Below are 16,103 nucleotides of genomic sequence, written 5' to 3' on the forward strand. Positions count from 1 at the left end.
CACAAGGCATCCATGGACACTGTTTTAATGAACCTTTTAAACATCTGCAAAACAAACAGCATCAGAACTACTAGATCAGAAGATCTAAACTTTGCTTGCAACATACTGAGGACATTTTGGAGAGACAGGCGTGTTTCTCACAGAATTCCCATTCTCTGGAACAGACTCCCCATCCATGTGAAGCAGAGTTCTTCCCTAATGCTATTTAAGTGCAATTTGGAGCAATTGATAGGCAATCAGAAATTCACCCCTGGTCTAATGCCTGTGTCTCTGATGGACAAAGGCAGTCAAAAAATCACAGCCTATTTAAATTAAATTTCTGTCAGACGAGTTGCACAATAAGGCTTACAAGGGCACTAGTGGTCATTAGCCTAGTATACACCTATGAACCCATTATTTTACTCCCAACTGAGATGCACACAGTTAACAAAGTACTTATAATTGCTAGGTACAGCTGGGAGCTGTCTGTGGGTGAAAACAACTGAAGGAATAAATCATAATTTACCTCAACAATGTATATATATCAAAAAACATATTAGATTAGACCCACAACACTTTGTATTTGTGAAAGGGAGATCCTTATTTAACTTAATCAAGTTATTTTAGAAAATCACTTAGTACTGTAGACATTGGCCATCTTGTGCACACAGGTTATCTGGATCTGGCCAAATCATTTGAAGTTAGATATCGTTAATTAGCAAAGTGCCTTAAAAGCTGATCCTTACTTGGTGAGGTGGATAACAAACTGCTTAAAAGACAGAAACCACATTGTCAAAGTGGCAGGCACCTTCTATGCAATTATGAAGGTAACTAGCGGTGTCCCTCAGGGCTCAGTACAGGGACACCCCTTTTCAGCATCTATATCTCCAGTCTTTGGACCAGAAATCAGGGTTTTGGTCAACTAAGTTACCAGATGACTGCAAATTGGGCATTTTTATCAAATCTTCTGATACCATCTCACTACAGCAGAAGCATACCCTTGTAAACAAGTGGTAGTAATGAAAAAGGGCTAAAATAAAATACAAAAAAGTATAGTATTGTCTCAGTTTGGAAACATCATTTTTTCAACAACAAAAAAAATATACAGCATAGCTAATGGTCCTCTCCAAAATGACAATGTAGTGGGGATCTGGGAAACTGGGTTGATAATTTCTTCTGATTTAACATAGAAAATGATTTTGTGTAGCACAACTAATATTTAAAAGTCAGAAGTGGTTATCATAACTTTGTATGTTGATTTAATTAGACACATATCTCTCAACCTCTTAGTGCAACAAATCTGGACAAAGCCAAAAATAATGGGCGGGGGGGGGGGTGCAAGGGCCCAAAAGTAGCAACAGGTTTTAAATATTGTTCTTATTAACTTAGAAAGTTGATAGACTTAACAGTTTTGTAATGCATTTTCCCAAAGAAATGAAGTCTGAGACTCAAGTGTCTATCATGACTTAGTGACTTCAGCCCTCAATGATTTACTAGAGAACCTCACATTTTATGAGGAGCATATGTGGACATTTGAGAAGTATGATTAGAAATTTTAGTTAGCACATTCCCTTTTTGGGATGAACCTGTTTACACATATTAGGCAATTGTAAAGGCGTCGGAACAGACTCACAAAGTGGGTTCACAGTTCCTGCTTATCAAGAGTGCAATCAAACGTTTGATTTAATTAGCCACGTTCTAAAGTGGTCGTCAAACACATCTAGGAAAACTAATATATATTAGACAGTGTGCTTACTGCACATCAGTACCCTGATTGGGTATTAATGTACAAGTAATGCCCACTGAGAAGAACAAGTCCCCTGCTTCACGGTAGCATATCAAGCCGCCATGGAGTTCAGACTGAGAAAATGGAATGGCTGCCATTATTTTACGCTCGCTAAGCAGCACTTTTGCTGTTTAGCTAGTGTAAAATAAAAAAAGAAGACAACTAAAATAAAGGTAGGTGTGTGTGTGTGTGTGTGTGTGTGTGTGTGTGTGTGTGTGTGTGTTTATGACTGTGAGTGTATGTGTGCATGTCAGTGAAAGTGAGTAAGCGAGCCATTATTTTACACTGACTAAGCAGTGCTTTTGCTGTTTAGTGAGTGTAAAATAAACAAATTAAAAATGAAAATAAAGCAGTGTGTGAAACTGTATGCATGCATAAGAGTGAGAGAGAGAGAGAGGGTGATCGAGCGAGCAAAACAGAAAAGTGTGTGCTTATGTTTCTGTCTACATGTGTGCATAAATGCATGCATGAAAACAGAGAGACTGTGTGTGTGTGTGTGTGTGTGTGTGTGTGTGTTTGAGACAGAGAGTGAGATGAGATAGAACGTGAGAGTGATGTGTGATTGAATGCATGTATGTAAGCAGTGAAGACTGTGTGTGAGAGAGAGATCGAGAGGGAGTGAGAGAGAACTTGTATGAGTGAATGCATGTATGAAAGCAGCTGGAGACTGTGAGAGACTGAGAAAGAGGGTGAGACCAATCCTGTGTGAGTGAATGTGTGTATGAAAGAAGAGGAGACTGTGTGTGTACATGTATGTGTGTGAAAGCAGAAGAGACTGTGTATGTGTGTATGGGAGAGGGAATCGGCTGTATGTAAGATTGTTGTGTTTCATTTGCTTATTATTTTTAAGCACTATTATTTTTTTTATATATGTTTGATGTAAAATGCTTCCTCCAACAGCATTAACATAGACTACAGCAACTATGAAAACATTAGGCGGAGGAACTATTTTACATCAAAAATATATTAAAAAAATAAAATAGTACTTAAAAAAAAAATACATAAGTAAGTAAAACACAACAATTTTACAGAGGGCCCATTCTCTAAGCGCAATAATGCCCTCCAGCGTGTTTATTAATGTTTAATTAATGCCCTTCCAGGGTGGGCATTAATTACATATTAATACATAACCTGTTGGGCAGTATTGCTTGCATATTGCCTTGTCTATATCATACAGCTATAAATAAATACACACCTATGATTAAATAAGTAGTGGGCATACCTCTCAACTTCTTAGTGCAAGAAATCCAGACAAAGCCTAAAATATTAGGGAGATAAAGGCCCAAAATAGAGACAGAGTTTAAATATTGTTCTTATAAACTTAGAAGGTTGTTAGCATAACATGATTTGTGTTTGTATGGATTTTTCTGACGAATATGAAGTATGAAACTCAAATGTCTGTCATTAGTAATGACTTCAGTCCTTGGTGATTTGTCAGAAAACCATAAATTTTATGAGGAACAGACCAAAAATATGAGGCAAAATCTGGGCAGTTGGGGGGTATGAGTACATACCTCTCAATCTCTTAGGGCAAGAAATCTGAACAAATCCATAAATAAAAGTGAGACAAAGGCCCAGAAATAGGGACAATTTTTTAATATGTCTCTTAAAAAGTTGATAGATTAACAGGTTTTCCATTTTCTGAAGGATATGAAGTCTGAAAAATCATTCAGTCTTAAATGATTTGCCATAATTTTACTAGAAAAACACAATTTAATGAAAAACGGATGAGGCCAAAATGTGTACAACTGAGAAATGTATACGGTAGTGAGACTGGCCAACTGCAGCGAGTTTCACTTAGGTGTAGTACTCTAGTATCGGACAACGTCAACTTCCGCACTCTGCAGGGCAATAACAGTGACGGAGATACTTCTTCTTTTGGCTTTTTTAGAGGCGGGGATACTAGTTGTCAGAAATGACTGTTATTTGCCAACAGTGATGGACAGGAGAGAGGCACACTCTGAAACAGTGGGGCGGAACTCTTCTAGATTTTTATGCAAGGGAATTTCCGGGGAGCCCTGCAAGTACAGTAAATACTTTTTGCCTTCGTCTCTGGGCTTTATCCTTAAGCATTCGTTAAACTGACAGCGTTATGCTGTGGGTGCTTCCCTCTCCGGAACTGTGGGTTGTTAATTTTCGGAGGTAGGGGGTAGTGAAACATTAGAAACTTGGCGGCTTTACACGAAAAGTTAGGGGCGTACTTGCGCTGCTGAGTCTTGGAGCCTCAAAGAACGACGTGAGAGTCAGGACAGGTAGATCTACACCTAGAGAGGTAGGTGTTTCTCCGGGATTGTGTGAAACTAGTATTGGCAATTTAGGAATACGTGGTTTTCCGGGATTGTAATGGCAGAAGAAGCCAAATTTTTAATTTTGTATTAAAAGATAGTGCACACCAAAATGGATAAATCATTACGAGTATAGTAGCAGGAGAGCTCTAGTCACTGAGAGAGTAAGCGTTTATAGTGTTGTATACTCTGCCTGCAATGGGTTTCGCTTTCACATAATATGAACTACCTAGAAAATATTAACCTGTGAATTTCTTCCCTTAGTGTTTTTGGCAACATACTTCTCAACCTCTTAGAGCAAGAAATCTGGGCAAAGTCCTAAATAAAAGTGGGGCAAAAGCACAAAAATAAGGACATTTTTTTTTTAAATATTGTGTTTACAAACTTAGAAAGCTGATAGAATAACAGGTTTTACGTTAGCATGAATCTTCTTTTAGCTATTACCATGGAAGAATAGTCATTGTCAAAACGCACAGTTGTCTCATTAATCTTAACAGGAGCTTTAGCCCAAGCAGATTTAAGAACCATCTCTTTATCAAAAGATGATAGAAATCTAACTATAACTGATCTAGGATAGTTTTTGTTAGAGTTAGTATTAGCTATAGATCTATGTGCTCTTTCGATACCAAAAGAGAATGCTTCTGGTAAGCCTAACGTTTTAGGGAGCCATGTTGTTAAAAAAGAAGTAATATTGTTACCTTCAATATTTTCTGGCAGTCCAAAAATCCTAATGTTATTGCGCCTAGATCTATTTTCCAGGTCATCCAGCTTTGCTTGTAAATGTGTATTTTGTTTCAGCAGAAACTCAATGTTGATTTCCTCTTCTTGTATTCTATTTTCCATGTCATTCACAGCTTCTTCTATGCCTGTCATCTGGATCTTCTGTTGTTGCAGGTCTATATGTAACAAGTCTATTTGTTTTGTAGTTTTTTCTATGAAGGTGTCTATTTTAGTATCCATTTTATCCATTTTAGCATCCATTTTATCCATTTTAGCAGTAAATTGCTGGATTATAATTATCAGAGACTGAAGTTCTTTCTTGATGCTGGAGTCTTGAGAATTTGTCTTACTGGAACTCATTTCAGACTGATAAACTGACAGGAAAATTTCCAAAGTGATTTCTGACAGGAATATTGTTAAGATTTCCTTTCTTTTTTAGATATAGTTCAAGAACTATATAAAACAAACATATTTAGAAAGAAAATTACTTCAAAAATTAATTTTTAAGTAATTAATTCCTGTCAGTGTAATGAAATTGGTGGAGCTGAAGAAATCTGCTGCTATCCTGTGTTCATCCTTGGCCACGCCCAGCATGAATCTTCTGAAGGGTATGAAGGCTGAAACTCAACTGTCGTTATTTTCTAACGTCAAGCTTTAATGATTTGCCACTAATTTGCCAGAAAAACAGACAAAAAATAAGAGACACAAATCTGGATATTTGCAAAAATCAGTGCAGTTGAAAGGAATGTTTGGCATTGTCTTTTACTTGATGAGTGTAGAATTAAGGCTGCTGGTAATTTTGCATAGTTTGAGCAGTGCGAGTCGATGCACTTTGGTTATCACCTTTCCATATTCCCACAGTGGGATGCTGTTATGGAAATGTTTAATCTTTGTTGGGCATATTATACTAGTAATCCGTACACAGGACTGGCCCAGGTTTCACTTTGTGGTCACACCGCACCCCGACACACTTCAGTGTTAATTGATATACACTTTCTGAAGTAAGATAAGTCAATAATTTTGTCATTATTAAGTAAAATTTACAGCGTTTTCTCCAAACGTCATTAGTTTTAGGAGGGATTAAGAGAGATCAAACTAAAATATGAGCTGTTTTAATTTATATAAATGTATGATTGCATATGTCATATATGTCATACATGCTTAAATGAAGATGATTTTGAAATTTTTCGGTGAAAATCGGGGACAGATTAGAGGTAGGTGCCTTGCTGGAAAAGTAAGGCTGTTAAATTCCCAGAGGACTGTCATCCCAAATGTACTGAAGTGCTACTCTCCAGCATTGTTTCTGTGGCTTTAGCTTGGCCTGCTAGTGCATAACTCTCAACTGTTCCTGATTTTCACTCGGATTTTAGGTCTGTTCCTCTTAAAGCCTGGTGATCTTTTGAAGTAAAAGATTGTGACTTGTGTTAAATAAATTACAACAATTAGAATTGTAGATTTCTTTTATTTGAAGAAATGTATATTAATTCACATTCTCTTATTCTATCAATGTCTCATGTTAATAGTACACTCGCTCACTCTCTCTCTCGTTATATATATATTTTTATATTACCTGGTAGCCCGGCGGTGTAAACCTTGGCTCGAGATGATTGTCACTGCGAACTGATAACCCGACCCTATGTGCAAAAGTGGGAAAAGGGGCTGAGGATGGATGAATTTCTGGATTTGACCCCGATTATTTTGAGAGATATGACATAATTCATGGTGGAACATCAGGCAGTTATAGAAACAGTTATGTAATGTGTTGTTGCTTTGTATTTTGCCTACATCATACAGCATATTATTTATTTATCGACATCTGCACACTGGGAAAGTCCAACTGGCTCTCAAGAGCCCATTTTTTTAGTAAAGGCCTGGGGAGAAAAGCTCCATTTAACAGAGAAAAAATGTCAAAGATATTGCATAAAAAATGGAAAATTGTGCATTTAAAAACAATATATGGCATAGAGATGCAACAAAAATATGTTACAAAGAGAACAATGAGAAAAAAACAAAGCACAATATACAATTCTGGAAAGTGTTCTTTTGGCAATACACAGTAGTAAGTAAAATTCATGTGTTTAACTAGTTAACTATAAATGGGGGGAGAGATTAGGCTAGATTAGTATAATTGGGGAGGAGGAGGTGGTAGGAAGAGACTGTGTAAAGTGGTAGAGACTGTAGGATAGCCAGGTGCAGACGAGGAAGTGGTGTTTGTTAGAGAATCTGTACAGATAAGGTTGGAGAAACGTAGACAAGTTTGATATTCATCTGGGAGTGTAGTGTGAGCAGGGGCCACAAGTTTGATAGGTGACTTTTCAGAATATGCTTAAGGGATAGTAAGTTATACAGTTCTAGTAGCCTGTGGAATAAAATTCCATTTTTTTTTTTTTTGTGTGTGCACAATAGAGTAGCAGTAAAAGCTGTTTCTAGTTGCTTTTTGAGGTTTATAGATGGTGAAGTCATTTATCACTGGAATGAAGGGGCCGGTTTGGGTGATAGGAAGGAAGAAGAGAGCTTGGTGCAGGACAAGAGTGGGATTTATACGTTACGTCGGCAGTTGCCAGTTCTATGAAGTCCAACTAGTAGGGTAATTCAGACTAGTTCAGGCATCAGTGCAAGGCCCTTAAAAGTTTGTAGTATTTATTGGCAGCAAATTTAGCAAGTTTGTTGTAGCATATTTCAAGTTAAGTTTTAATGGATAACTGCAAGTACAATAAGCCATAATAAACCTAAGGAGAGTAACCTGAAGGCATGGAGTAAAATGACCACCCTGAGGGGCTGAGATCATAGTGGTGATGGTTAGGTAGTGCTGGCAAAGTGTGTAGACAGGTGATGAGCTGGAAGTGGCAGGCAGAAGTTGAAACACTACATCTCTATATAACAGCAAATGTGAAAGGAATGGTCTTTATTTCAGTGTAGATGTTGTATAGTGTTACTTTTGGAAGATAATGCTATTCTGCCATAAGTCTGCTTACTTTTTACCACAGTTTTCCTGTATGATCTACCCTGAAATGGATTGTTATTCCCATATATACCTGACTGTCTTGTATGTGTTTAACTCGTCCTTACTGTAGAACAGGCATAACACTCGTGTTTCACAAAGTTGTCCCCTGTGCTTTTTGGAGAGAATATTATCTTTTTAAAAGTATGCGTTTAACTCTCTTGAAAGTGGATTTCAGTAAATGGCCTTTCCTTCTCTGATGTTTGTGTTGTCACCAGCAAGGATATATGCAGGCAGCATATCCTTCAAGGCAGAAATAGCTGCCACTTTTGTTGTTTAGGCCCTTAGTGCAGTACAGAAATCTGTCCATGTAACTTAAAACAGAATCTCAGTATGTGATGCAAGGAAAAGTATTGCAGTATGTTGACTAAATGGAAGCTGTTGAAACTGGGAAAAGTTCTTGAGCTTTACAGTGTTTTTTCCAATAGATCATTATTATCCTAGTCTTCAGGTTATGAAAACGTTATCTAATAATATAAGATGACTTCTCATAGTAGGGAGTGAAGGGAAGGAAACCCTTTCTCTGAAGAATAAAGCAGCTAAGATTTCTCGTCAGTCTGCAGTCCTAAACGTCTTGTGCCAGTTTATAAGCAATGGCTGAAATGGTCTATCTACCACCAGTTATAGCCTTCCCACTTCTAGTGCAGGTGACAGAACTCCAGGTCAATGCATGTTGTTGGAAAGGGATATTCCTCCATAGCTTTCATTACAAGCTACTGCTACAGTGTACCGTTGAACTCTCCCATTGGTTCTTGATTTACATGTTCTAGGCCAAGCTTACAACTTCAGGAATTTGCTTACCTAATACCTGATCACTAGTGTTACAGATGGTTAATTGCAGTGTTTCAGCCCAGCTGGATTAGCCATAACTTGCTGAGGATGGCGGAGGTCAGCGTTGGCTCAGCAGGTTTCCTTTTTGTAGATCTTTTAAAAAGTAAGCTAGTACTTGTGTGATACCTCTTCATTTCAGTTAGTTAACTTTCTTTTTTCCAAGTCTGCATTTTTAGTTGGACTCTGTCTAGTATCTCTGAATTGGAGGTTCTAAAAACCTCTGCCTGACTACTCTCTTTCTCTGTCCAACGGGCATCCCTCAGTAGTGTGCACAATTGTAAGTACCATTTGTACTTGCATATTGAATCAAAAAACCTGATGTAGAAAGGTACCATGTTTTGACTTGGCTTTTCTGCCCTTGCTTCATAGCAGTCCCCAGTAGTGTACTCGCTTATACCATATTCCATTCTTTTTTAATTAGTACTCCTTTGAGTCAATTTACTGCATGTCTCTTTCTAAAACCTCTAGGATAACTACATTATTTTCCTACTTCTCAGTGAACTGCAGCTCCCCATTGGTGCATAAATAATAAACACAAACTGGTACAATCGAACCAAAGTGATAGGCTGCCCTAATTCTGTAGTTGCTAACCTTCTCACTGGTTGTGTTCTGTTTGGTGACTGCTGCTCCTTCCGGAAGGTGCAACTCCGCTCCCCTTCCCTGCCCCCACTACCTGCATTTCTATACATCCCTGACTCCTCCCCAACCAACACCTCTCAAATCACAGTACACCTAAGCCAAACCTCAACCACCTGTAGATCTAAATCACCCCAAACATCCACCTCCTCCTACAATGCTCTACATAACATCTCTCCCTATAACCCCATTTGCCCTACTAATCTCTCTTCTCTTACCTGTCTCACACTTTTTCCCAGTCCTTGTCATAACTCACACACACATTCCACTACATCTTACCATCAACCTTACTTCCTGTCCTCCTCATCCATCTCACATGAACTTTGATCTCAAACCCAATCTATTTTTTCAAACCAAAACTGCTCCCAACCCAACCCCTTGTACTCCCTCTTAAATGTTGTACCAGAAAATCACTACTCTCACACAACATAAGCTACCCTTGCCCAACACACTGCTTCACTCTTCTACTCCACCACATCTGTCACTAGCTGGTGATATCCATCCCTTAAATCAATCTCGCCAAACCCTCCACTCAACCCACCAACTCAGTCCATTTGCCTTACAACACTTAATGCACAAAGCCTAAAAAAAAATCTTCCTAACCTCCATGCCTGGCTCTGCCATAACCAACCCGACATTACCGCCATTTCTGAAACCTGGCTGAAAATCTATATAAGATACCAAAATCCTGCCACCAAATCGTTCGTAATGACAGAGCCCACAAAAAAGGAGGTGCAGTAGCAATAATATACCCCACCTCCCATACCATAACTCCATACTACAATAAAATACCAACCTTTGCCAACGCTGAAATTATAATAGGTTTACTAAATATAAACAACCACAAGTCTGTATGTATCGCTGCCCTCTATATTCCCCCTGGTGATATAAAAACTCTTGAAAACATCCTGTACTGGTTCTCCTCCAATATAAAAAAACGAAACCTATATACACTCTGTGATAACAGCATCAACTGGAATACTGTTAACTCTGAAACCCTGTCCCACACAATCAACCTGTACAACTTCTCCCAACTAATACAATCTCTAACCAGACCAAATAAAGATGGTACCTCTGGTACCATCATTGACTGGATCCTAATGCTACTCAATGCCAGAAGTCTAAACCTCAAAATGCACGCACTCGAGGCACTCCTCAGTATGGAAAGAATCGGTATCTGTGCAGTAACAGAAACCTGGTTCAAGCCTCCAGAGAGCACCCCAGCACTACAGGCTTTAACTCATACCATACCTTTCGGCCCCAGAACCTGGACCGAAATACAAAAGGTGGGGGTGTATCCATTTTCATCAAGGATACGCACACCTCCAGGTTAGTGGCACAGCACGAGGCCTCTGAGACCATCCATGTGCAACAAACAGTGGGCAAAGCTGCTTTTCAGATTGTAGCTTGCTACAGATCAGCCACCTTGTCTCAGGACCCCCACTTGGCATTCCTTAGAACATTGGAAAATATGAAGGTCCTACCTAACACCATGATATTGGGTGATTTCAACTACCCAAACATTGACTGGGAAAACTACTCTAGTACTAACTCCTTTGCCCAACGCTTCCTAGAGCTTATAAACACAAATGCCCTGGAACAACTAGTCACCATTCCCACAAGAGGTGACAATATATTGGACCTGATAATCACTAACACGGGGCATCAATGTTCCACACCAGAGGTAAACCCATCGCTGGTAAGATCAGACCATAAACTAATCACACTGGACATCCACATCCCGATCCCGCCTCCAGTCAAGAAAACCACTGTGAAAAACTTTTCAAAAGCAAACTTCACATTCACACTTCTTAAGACCGAGGTGGAAAGTTTCAAAGCCCCCTTGCTAAAGGATAATGCTGCCCAAACTGCAGAATCCTTTACAAATGCATTCTATGAGCACCTACAGGAATGCATGGATCGAGCCATCCCAAGTAAAACCAAGACTCACTCCTCCAAAAAGAGGAAACCAGTCTGGTGGACCCTGGCCATAAATAAGCTATACAACAGGAGGAGGAAACTATTACATGATAGAGCAAAATCCCAAAAAGGGAAGGCATCCCCTGATCAGTATTGGCAAGAAACTACAATCCCTCATAAAGTCATCCAAGGCCAGCTTCGAAAGAAAAATTGCCAAAGACTCTAAAGATAATTACAAAGCCTTTTTTTAACTATGTCAAGAATCTAGGTGGCAACTCTCAGATCTGCTCTGAGCTAGTGTGAAATGGCAAAAAATGCACTGAACCAGCTGACATTGCCAACATCCTGGCTGACAGGTTCAGTGCAAACTTTACCTTCCCCTCACCCCCAAAAGGGCCCGTGTCCATTCCAGAAGAATGTAGAGCCCCAGACATCACAGACACACAGGTGAAAACAGCCCTTTCCAAAGCCAAAAACACAGCATCAGTGGGACCGGATGGTATCCCAGGCTGCGCCTTAAACGAGCACCAAAATGAACTAACCCCTCACCTAAATTCACTGTTCAAACACAGCCTTACCACAGGCTATGTACCCAAAGAATGGTGTACAGCAGCCATTATCCTGCTCCACAAAGGATCCTGGGAACCATCGGCCTATAAGCCTGACTAGCCTGGTCTGCAAAGCTGTGGAGCACATCATCATGGAACTCATTAACAGAGACATTGGGAACCTCCAGACACTGGACCCTACCCAAAGGGAAAGGTAGTCCACACAGCCTACCTGGACCTCGCAAAGGCCTTTGAAACCATTCTCCACTCTGGCATTATAGATAAGCTTACCAGCTTGAACATTAACCCCTATGTCACGAGATGGGTTGCCAACTGGCTCATGGATAGAACTTACATGGTCAGAGTTATGGGTGCCATGTCAGACTCTAAACTAGTTACAAGTGGCATCTTACAGGGCTCAGTCCTGGGACCCTCCTGTTCGGTATGTACTTCTCCGAGGTACAGGCAAGCACGGGAGGACTATGGCTGACCAAGTTCGCAGATGATTGCAAACTGGGGGCCATAATAGACTCTCCGGCTGACATAGACATTCTCCAGAAGGGTCTCACGGAGACGAATACCTGGTGTCAGAACCATGACCTCAAGCTAAATGCCAAAAAGTGCATAGTCATCCCCTTTGGGATAAACAGTGCCCACGAACTACCACATAGGTAGTAATCCACTAAGTACGGAAGATATAGTTAGGGATCTGGGGACCCAAGTAGATAGCAACCTCTCCTTTGATAATCACATTGCCAAAGTGGTTAGAAAATTCTTCTATGTAGCCCACCTAATCACAAAAGGGTTCACATCTAGATCAAGAGAGGTTATTGTGCCCCTCTACTCATCGCTCATCAGGCCCATAATAGAGTACAATGCCCCATTTGGGATGTACTTTACTCGACACCTGCAACAGCTGGAAAGACCACAGAAGTACCTCACCAAGAGGATCATGGGCCTCAAACAGATGCCCTATGCAGCTTGACTAAAACTCAAGCTCTACTCGGTTGCTTACCGTCTACTCAAGGTGATCTCTGCCTGACGTACAAGGCCATGTCTAACCCGGAATTAATGGACATGCTCCACCTCAAGAAAACCAAATCTCTTAGAGCCACACGCTCTAGGGATTTAAACCTCAGCACAACAATAAATAGGCCATGCTGGAGGGATAGATTCCTGTCCCAGAGACTTCCCTTGCTCTGGAATAGAATCCCAATCTATGGTAGGCAAAGCCCCTCACTGACTCTCTTCAAGAGAAATCTCGACGAGTGGATGGGAAATCGTAAATTTACCCCTGGGATCACTTCAGTGGCCCTGCTGGATAGAGGCTCAGGAAACTAATCTAAAAGGGAGGCGAAAGCCAACACATTCTGGCTAGGTTTATAAATGCCCTTGGGCAGATAGCCTAGTACCTACCTATGAATGTAACGACACACCCAAACCTTATATCACCAAAGCCAGAACATTACCTGATCCTCTCAGCAATCACCTATCAGCCTTCGACCATCTCCCATCTCCACTGCATAAACACCACCACTAAATCCAAACCTGCAACCTCTTCTTTTTCAACCCTTTAACTTTCTGTGAATGCTTAAAGCATACTGACTGGTCCCTCTAAAAGCCCTTCCTCTAGATGATGCCATTTCCTACTTTAACCACTCATTTCTAACGCTTGTCAATCAGTAAGTCCACCCTCGAACCAAACGCATCAAAACCAATCCCTGCCCATGGTTATCAAAAGATACTAAACTAGCCTTGCACCGAAGGGACAAAAAATGGAAACGATATCAAAAACATAAAAACCTTAACCCCCTCCTAGAGTATAAGCAACTTTGAAACTCTGCAAAACAACTAATAATTAAAGACCGCAAAGCCCACTACTCCAAACTCCAGTCCTTGCACTCAACAAATCCCCAAAAATTCTGGGACTCCATCTCATCCATGCTGCATCCTGACAATAAAGAAAACCTCTGCCCAGACCCCAAGCTCTCCAACCTTGAAACAGCCAGCCAGTTCAGCTCATTCTTAGACTGCATAGCTAAACTATCCGGTACCTTCCTCCTCATCCTTCTGCCTCAAGCCCATCCCTACAAGCACTATAAAAAGACTTCTCAAACTCTAAAACCCTGTCGCAATGCACCCGATAACCTTCCACCCACCTTCCACAAACACTCTGCAGACAGCATTGCCTATCCCATGTCTAGTTTTATAAATAGTTCATACAAGAATCGTACATCTCTTCTATCTGGTGCCATGCTTACATTATCCCCCTCTACAAAAGTGGCAAAAATACTGATGCCACCAACTTCAGGCCTATTGCTATCCTTTCCCTTCTTTTTAAAATATTACAGAAAACAATACAAGCACAACTCGTGGCACACCTAACACTAAACAGTCTCCTCTTCCCTACCCAACACTGTTTCCTCCCTGGCCTCAGAGCCATGACTGCCCTTCTTTTCTTTCTTGAAACTATAAACCTGGAACGCAACTGCCTGGACTCAGGCAAGTTCGTATCCACACTATTCATAGAGCTGTCAAAGGCCTTTGACACCATCTCACACACCCTACTTATATCCTAACTCTCCACCCTACACCTCCCTCCCACCACCATTCCCTTGTTTTCCAGCTACTTGTCTAACCGCCAACTAGTTGTCCAGTGGAAAACTTCAACCTCCCCCTTCCTTCCCACACCTGCAGGTGTCCCACAAGGTTCTGTTCTTGGCCCTCTTCTCTTCAGCCTGTTCATTAACAACTTTCAGCAGTCCATCCCAGACTCTTCTAGCATCCATTATGCAGATGACTCAACAATCATCTGCTCAGCCTTCTCCCTCTCCCAGCTCCTAGCAAAAACCCAACTAGCCTTCTCCAAAATAGAAACCTCATTGCAGTCTATCCACTAAATGCCAGCAAAACCAAACTAATGTTTTTTCCCCTACCACAAACTCCTTTGACAAATCCACATTCACTATACAGAGCCAAAACAACACCCTCCTTGAAATAGTTCCCAATACCAAGCTTCTTGGCATCATTATTGATGAACTAAAATTTCATACTCACATCCTCTCCAGTCAAGAAAACCCACCAAAATTTAGCATCCACCTTCCTACTCCCCTCCCTTATGTATGGTGCCCCTCTTTTCACCAATCTCCATCTTGGCCCTTGGTCCAGACTTGAATCTTGCTACTACAAGATCTCCAAATTTGCAACCAATTCAAAAAAACTCATCCCACCACTGCCACTCCTTCCCCACCCTCAACTGGCTTGAACTACCCAACTACCTCAGTTACCTACACCTCACCATTGCCCACAAGCTCATCTTTAAACCCACCAATTGCCCAGCTCTCACTACTTCCTTAAAAAACCTTACATTCCCAACTGCTACTTCCTTAAAACCTTACAGTCCCAACTGCTCACTCGGATCTAAAAAAAACAAAATCTCCTTCAGTTCCACAGACCTGTGCGACCTCCTGACCATCTACTGCTGTCCCACTCCTTGTCTAAACAGTGGAATTTTCTACCCACACACCTATGCAACCTACCTAACCATACAAATTTCAAATCTCAGTTACTTTCTCATTTTTCTTCCAAATGGGAATGCCCTTGCCACGCTCCAACTTAACCCCCCCATTCCACCTTGCACTGACTCATCCAACTACGTCTATTATTACTTCATCCCACCCAAAACAATCCCTCCCCTACCAAAAACTAATTTTCTTTTTAATATCTATTGTACTGTACTCTCAAACCTCCAATTATACTATTACCCTCCATGTATAATATTTTCCTAGCCTACTAATGGCTAGTAGCTATACATTTTGAAATGTTAAACCTACAATTGAGTTTATAACAAAAATATTCACTTTATGTAAATGTCATAATTTCTGTATTGAATTGTCTTTTCATTTTTGTAACATTGTGATGAGCCAATTGCAAATATCATGGAGCTTATCTGTAAATGTTTATTTAGCTGTATGAACTATCTCCTTTTGTAACATGTGTGAAATGTAACTTGCAATTATTGTGGAGCTTTTCGCCCTGGGCCTCCCCTGAAAATGGGCTGTTCTTGGCCCAGTGGACTTTCCGATCATCAGACTTAAATAAAATAAATAAATGTTGCACAGGAGAGAGAGAGAGATAGTTGGGGGGAACTTAGCAGTAAATGCATTAAGGATATGTTTAAACTAGCAGAGGTGCAATAACTGAGGGAAAAAAGTCGGCTTAAAAGTGACACATTGGGGAGTAAAGAGGGATTTTACGAAACTGCAGACTAACACTATTTGTAAAGATTTCTGTTTAGAAGCACTGACTGCAGATTTTTTACATTTTTGCTAGACGTCTGTGTTGGGTGGACTGAGTATTACTTTGCCTTGTAGAGGGGGATCATCACAGTCCAAGTA

The 16,103-nt window shown here is 40.5% G+C and overlaps 1 protein-coding gene across 4 annotated transcripts in view; it reads left to right on the plus strand.

Moving 5' to 3' along the window:
* The first annotated feature begins 3,656 nt into the window (after window positions 1–3,656).
* Window positions 3,657–16,103, plus strand: part of TICAM1 (toll like receptor adaptor molecule 1) — an 843,759-nt gene continuing 831,312 nt past the window's right edge. For all 4 annotated transcript variants that reach the window (XM_044053784.1, XM_044053785.1, XM_044053783.1 and 1 more), the window contains exon 1: window positions 3,657–4,037. The gene's annotated coding sequence lies outside the window, so the exon portion shown is untranslated. The remainder of the gene's footprint in view (window positions 4,038–16,103) is intronic.

Source organism: Protopterus annectens, chromosome 13.part0, assembly GCF_019279795.1.
Source record: "Protopterus annectens isolate FY-2018-M chromosome 13.part0, PAN1.0, whole genome shotgun sequence".
In the NCBI taxonomy this organism is placed as follows: Eukaryota; Metazoa; Chordata; order Ceratodontiformes; family Protopteridae; genus Protopterus; species Protopterus annectens.